Here is a 7448-nt window from a genome sequence, read left to right on the forward strand (position 1 = left end):
GTAAACAATATATTATTTCTGCTCAAACAACTGAGGGATGAATTTCAAGTTTGTGTTGGTCTAGTAAACACTGTTAATCTACAACAGGTAATTAACATGGATCTGACTCATATTGAAAACAGAATTAGCAACATTATTAAGACAGAGAAAAATGCTCAAGTAGTGTTAAAGCATCTGATCGTTGAGAACTCTTTGGATCACTTAGCTGAAGAAGTAAACAACAAACTACAGGGAAATAGGACAAGTACCTATTTCAGAAACCTATGATTTCCCAGGAAACTTTGTGATACAGGCACTCTCCTAGCATCCAGATCAACATATCATTGTACAAATAGACCATGACACACAGAGTGATTTTTGCTGAGGCGTTTGTGGCATATGTAAGTGGCTTTTTAGTGCTATAATCCAGTTTACTCCAGTAATTTCTTTGATTCCCTACTCCAGATTTCACGAACAATTGGTTTTTTTTGTGTGTGTGCATAAGGAATTTATTCATGGTGGGTGTTTAAAAGGTGTAGTTGTTAAAAGGAGAGAAGTTAAAGCTACATTTGTTCCTGATATGTATATAAACACAGAACTGGGTACAATCCTTGTTGGGTAAAAATGACTTATCTCGAATTTGATGCTTTCTTCCAGATTTGGAATCCCCCTTGCTGTGACTTCTGTAAAGAAAAGATACCAAACTTCATGACTCTTGTTTTTGAAAGCTGATTGTCTTGGTCAAGGAATTGTAGACCAGGCTGAAGCTTCAGTAGAAGAAACCACCAGCTTTGATTCTTGGGTAGATATTTTTGCCATTACTGCCACGTTCTTTAACAGCAGGAGATGCTGGAATATTGCTTCAGCCATGATGAGAACTTTTGGCAAACAGCCATCACCTATTGTCTTTAATGATGCTATAGTTAAGTAAAAAGTTTATAGATAACTGTACGAAGTTGATCAATGAATTGATGCATCAGAAAGCTGTAAAAGAAATGAAGAATAATCCATTTCATTTAATCACTGAAGATTTGAAATAGTCTTTTATCCTGGATAGTGTTAGTTCAAGTAAAAAGATAAAAAAGATGAATGATGTAGGAGGAGATGATGGTGGAAATGCCAGAGAGATAGAAAGTTAAAAGACCATGATGATCATTTCTTTCTTTTTAAATTATAACTTTTTATTGACAGAACCCATGCCTGGGTAATTTTTTTACAACATTATCCCTTGCACTCACTTCTGTTCAGACTTTTCCCTCTCCCTCCCTCCACCCCTTCTCCCAGATGACAAACAGTGCTATACATGTTAAATATGTCACAGTATATCCTAGATACAATATATGTGTGCAGAGCCGAACAGTTCTCTAGTTGCACAGGAAGAATTGGATTCAGAAGGTATAAATAACCCGGGAAGAAAAACAAAAATGCAAACAGCTTACATTCATTTCCCAGTATTCTTTCTTTGGGTGTAGCTGCTTCTGTCCATCCCTAATCAATTGAAACTGAGTTAGATCTTCTCTTTGTCAAAGAAATCCACTTCCATCAGAATACATCCTCATATAGTATTGTTGTTGAAGTGTATAATTGTTGGAATCCTTACTAACTGCTAACTAATTAGAGTTGATCTAATCTTACAAGAAGATGTTTTGGGCAGAACCTGAAACAAGGTACTAAGTAGAACTAATTAATACAAGGCTTGTGTTCACATCTTTACTCATTGGAGTTCAATGAGTTCACACCTCCCTTGAAGCTTTTTGGGCCAGAGAGCACTATGGGAGAAAACCCACAATCCCTCTCTTGAGCATAAATAGAGCTTCAATGGGCCAGTCGAGGAAGTTCTTCAGAGTGAAGAAGCTACAAGTCGAGATTTCAGTGGAATTATGCCAGAAGCCCTCTCTTCAAGGCAAGACAGATTCAACTTGGTACTGGCTCTGGAGGCTGAAGAAAGCAGAGGCAGAAGCAAAGGACAAAGCGGCAAGAGCTCTTGGAACCAAGCAGAGAGATAGGCCTCTAAGCTAACTGGGCTATATTGGAGATAATAAAAGATCTGAACTTTTATCACCTGGCTGCGTTTTGAGAAGAAAAAGCTCACCACATTTTGGCGCCCGAACAGGGACAGATTCAGATCCATCTGAACTAGATCACAACATATAATGATCTCCTGGTTCTGCTCATTTCACTCAGCATCAGTTCATTTAAGTCTCTCCAAGTCTCTCTGTATTCAGCCTGCTGGTCATTTCTTGCAGAACAATAATATTCCATAACATTCATATACCACAATTTACCCAACCATTCTCCAATTGAAGGGCATCCATTCATTTTCTAGTTTCTAGCCACTACAAACAGGGCTGCCACAAACATTTTGGCACATACAGGTCCCTTTCCCTTTTTTAGTATCTCTTTGGGGTATAAGCCTAGTAATAGCACTGCTGGATAAAAGGATATGCACAGTTTGATAACTTTTTGGGCATAATTCCAGATTGCTCTCCAGAATGGTTGGATTCGTTCACAACTCCACCAACAATGCATCAGTGTCCCAGTTTTCCTGCATCCCCTCCAACATTCATCATTATTTTTTCCTGTCATCTTAGCCAATCTGACAGTTGTGTAGTGGCATCTCAGAGTTGTCTTAATTTGTATTTCTCTGATCAATAGTGATTTGGAACACTCTTATGATAATTATTTCTAATGGACGTGGCTCTCTTCAACAATGAGATATTCAAACCATTTCCAATTGTTTAGTGATGAAGAGAGCCATCTACACTCAGAGAGAGGGCTGTAGGAACTGAGTGTGGTTCGTAACACAAAATTTTCACTCTTTCTATTGTTGTTAGCTTGCATTTTGTTTTCTTTCCCAGTTTTTTTCCTTCTTGATCTGATTTTTTTGGTGCAGCAAGGTAACTGTATAAATATGTATATATATATAGGAATTTACATATATTTAACATATATTGGACTATCTGCCATCAGGGAAGGAGGGGATATTTTGGAACAGAAAGCTTTGCAAGGTCATGTTAAAAAATTACCCATGGATATGTTTTGTAAATAAAAAGCTTTAATTAAAAAAAATTTAAAAGACCAAGAAAAAATGAAGGAAAGATGATAATAGGGATGATGAGACTCAGCAAATACCAGTAAGGAAAAAAATCACATTTATGTCACTGGAAGAAACTGAAAATGTTTTAAAGAAGGTATGCAAGGATGGGTCTGAAGAATTTGTTACAGAACTTTTTATACATTTAAGATACTTCCATAGCGAGCAGCTAGTTGGTGCAGTGGATTGAGCAGCCCTGAAATCAGGAAGACCAGAGTTCAAATCTGGCTTCAGACACTTAACACTTCCTAGCTGTGTGCCCCTGAGCAAGTGACTTAACCCCAATTGCCTCAGAAAGAAAAGATATTTCCATAGAAGTTTTGAAAATATGTTCAGTAGATTCTGTATGCAGAGCTAGTAAGAAACATACAATCAAAGATTTACAAAATGAAGTGTCAACAATATTATAGTGGCACCTTGGCACTCTTCTGCCTCGTTGAATTTGGTATTTTATGCATTTCAATGGGGAAAAAATTGCTTCAGCACTTGACATTTGCTTGGCACTTGTAGCACTTGGTTGATGACTTAGTTGAGGAGTAGGGATGTTCTAGGCATACTGCCAGCCCCTGGAGTCATGCCCTCATGACCTCAACATCTTCCCAGTGAAGGCAAGTGCAGAGGAAAATCAGGTTTGAGCCTATGAGACTGAGGTTGTGCACATTGGTCTACAAGTCCCAGGACATTCCTGTAGGATGACGTGGCTACAACACATAGTCTCCCTGCTCCCAAAATAGTAATACTGAAAAGAGCATGGAATAACCAACATGAAGTAACCAGGATGCTCAGCAGAAGGAGAAGCAGCAGGAGCAGGAGTAGTGGTGGTAGTGTGAACAGCCAGGCACAGGTAATAGCAGCCCCCAGAGCTCTGGCCAGCAGAGAGGTTGGAACACAGCATCCAGCCTCCACACACCCTTCCCCCTAAGGATATTTGGACTGTATGGATTGTGGGAACAGTATAATGGAAAGGATTTCTTTCAGAAAGTGAGTTGGGTAAAGAATAAAGGAGTCAGGCTGGACTGGGCTAGGCTGATCTGGTTTTCTACAGCTAGAAGTCCCACTTATTCCTTTGGAGAATTGAGTGGGAAAGACTGTTAGACTGCAGATTGGAGACGTATTCCTTAAGGGAGAAATGCATTCAGTTCTAGTCCTTTTTTGCCACTCATTGTGCCTTCTGGAACCAATTAACAACAAGTGTCGAGGTACCACTGTGTTTGAAAAAGGAACAAAGTTCTTTATAGATGATGCGCAAATCAACCTTGCCAAGCACTTGCTGAAGACTTTTTGTACATATATCACTAATCTAACTTTCAGCATCTTAGCTGCTGATTTAATGATGGCAGTAGAAGATCCTACTACCATAACAAGTGGGGAAAGAAAAAAGATTTTAGATAAACTCCTTTCACAAAACTCAATAACTCTCTGAACAGCAAAAGCTTAGAAGACTTTCTTTTCTGGATATTATAGCAGATGCTTGTAATATTGTGTTGAAAAAGAGAGATAAGAAAAAAAAAAGAAAAAAGATTATTCATCACAGACAAGTGTTAACTGAACAGTTGAAAGTCCCAAAAGAGCTAGCTTTTATCCTATACCTTACCTTAGTTCTGTTGTTTCAGTTCTCAACTCATTGTCTGCTATATACACCTGGATGATGTGAATCATAAATCAGTGCTCTTCTTAGCAATATAATGCCAGAAAATCACTTCTATTCTGGCTAGATACCCACACCTAGCTGGGAAGCAGCCGATTAATCAGAATGAAAAAACTGGACAAGAAGATGACCACTTGATTGGCCAAATAGATAAAAAGCATGAAGATGCTAACAATGTCATTCAAAAGGAAATTCAAGCAATTTCCACACCTATCAAGGAGCTTGTCCTCAAATCCAGAAAATCCGTTACAGAATAGTAATGATTTTAATTGGATTTGGAATTTTTCATCTAGCCAGAATTATTTTTTTAAAGAAATGGTGACAAAACACTTCTCAGTTGAATGTTTCAGCCCTGCCTTTTACAACCACATCTTGTTTAAGAAGCCATGTGAAATCTCTCCTGCCAGCATACTGTATGTTTTTATTCCAATTTTCTGGTTATGAAATGTCACTGTTTTTGAATCATCATTTTGAAATTTCTCTTTTAACATTATAATGAACAGTTATGATTTGCAAGTTTATCATTGTCTTTCCAAATTCTGACTGAATAATTCCTTTCCTTTTGTCTTTTGTTCCATATAAAGTCATGAATCCTAGATTATAAATGCACTTTCTAGTGCAAACGTTTGTGCTCTTTTTACGTTTTGTTTCGTTTCTTGTTTTTTGGTTGGGGCAGAGTAAAGCTTTTTGGTGTCAGCAATGGGAATTTTCAAATATCCTTATTTGATTTAAAATTAATAGATAATGTCCTAGATTCAAAAGCCAAGAAGATTCTGTGATTGCATTTTTGAGGCTAAAATTATTGTTTCTGATAATTGCATGATCGTATATCTCTCTTATGAATGAAAACTTGAAGGCGTGCAGAAATAGTAAAGGTGCCCTTACATTGTTTTTTGTGTTCTCTCCTCAAGGTCAGGATGCTCACTGCCTACAGGGTAGAGAGGGGGGAAAAAACCAAGGGAAGAGCTAAGAAACACAATTAGTGTTGGGAAATTTGCATGTCTCACTTATTAGCATTGTAGTCTTGGCATCATTTAAACTGTTACTGTAAGAAATCAATAAAAGTTTCTTTTTAAAAAACAAATTGGTGTCGTTTGTAGTTACAAATTTCATTTAAAATACTTAGAAGAAATGTAACTTTTCTTACTTAGAGCTTACTTTGAAATCTAATGGTTGTGTGAATCATTCAAATTATCCTCACAATTTGCTAAGCAGCTCTGTCATGGTTTTGAATTGGGAGGGATTTGTATTTATATACATATTTTTTTTCCCTCAAGGGAATGTAATCATGTTGACTAGTTTATAGAATTTAATAATGGTAAAACTAAATCACAAACCACATATACTTTAATGTTTTGCAATCAGACTGATTTAATCTATTATACAATGTTATGAAAACAATAATGAGCCTTTCTTTTACTCCTTCTTAGCTCAGTTATGGTTGAGGTAAAAGGCAGTTGAGAGAGTTACCAAAATAGCCTGAAGAAGATACATTGAGTAAAAACTATAATTCAAGATAAAGGATATTTTCACATGGCTGATCAAAAAATACCAACTCCCTTGTGTTCAAACATTATGTATTAATTTATAGTTTGGTCTACTCAGTCTCAAAATATTTAGTTTTAATCTGAATAGTGGTCATGAAAAATAATCTTACCAAATAAGCATTTAAGTGCATCTGTGAATGTCAGGTGATGCTATTATTGTCACTGAGAAAGTAAAAAAGTTAGAAGCAAAAAAGTAAGAGTAATATTTTTACTGTCTATACTTTGTTCATGTTCAAATTGTAGTTTCAATTTGCATCAGAGTAGTTCTGATTTTGACCAAAATAAATAAAATAATTTTATTACATTGATCTGGTTTTTGTAAATAAAATCTAACATTATAAATGCAAATATCAAATAATTATTTTAATAAAATTGAAAGCATTAAAAGCCTTAAAAAAAAAAAAAAAACAAAGAAAACCCCATGGACAGTATTAGCATGCTATGGTCCCTGAGGTTACAAAGAATTATGCACAAATGAACAACAATAACAACAATCTCTGACTTCAAAACTATTGTACCAAATTGCCTCCCCCTGAGGTTTCCTGCAGCCCTGAAATTCTGTGACACAGATTTATGATTTTTGTTGTTGCTGTTACTGATTGAGGCTGCTTTCTACATTCTGAAGCCTTCCCCTGTTTCCTAAATGTTTGCCTGAGTTCAGAATGCTGAAGAAAAAAAATTAATTCTAGGTATTCCGGAAATGTAATTCTTAAGCAAATTTTTGTCTCTATCTATAGCTGAGTAAAGGATTGTTTTTGTAAATTAGGTAATTTATGTTTATAGTAGCAGGAAAAATCATTCAGAAATAAAGCAAGGCTGGCTTCATACAGTGTGTGTGTGTGTGTGTGTGTGTGTGTGTGTGTGTGTGTGTATACATCTACACATGCATATATCTTTACTTAGCATTTTAAGCTTCTAGGCATAAGGATCAAATATGCTTAAATGATTTGGTATTTGACAACAACTCAAAATCACGGAATCTTTCATTTGGTAGAGGTCTCAGGGATCAAATCCAAACCTAAATAAGCATCTTCTGTATAATGTACCTGAGAAATGAACCTCCAGAATTTATTCAAAGATATCCAGTGATATCCTTAAACCATTCCTCACATGGGAACATCCTGAGTCCCCTCACCATCTTGATTTTCCTCCTCTGGATGTTCTCCAGCTTAATAATACC

General features: G+C 36.3%; 1 pseudogene; it reads left to right on the forward strand.

Annotated features, from left to right (window-relative positions):
* The first annotated feature begins 338 nt into the window (after positions 1-338).
* Positions 339-4978, forward strand: LOC127548433 (E3 UFM1-protein ligase 1-like; annotated as a pseudogene).
* The last annotated feature ends 2470 nt before the right edge of the window (positions 4979-7448 follow it).

Source organism: Antechinus flavipes, chromosome 1, assembly GCF_016432865.1.
Source record: "Antechinus flavipes isolate AdamAnt ecotype Samford, QLD, Australia chromosome 1, AdamAnt_v2, whole genome shotgun sequence".
Lineage (NCBI taxonomy): Eukaryota > Metazoa > Chordata > Mammalia > Dasyuromorphia > Dasyuridae > Antechinus > Antechinus flavipes.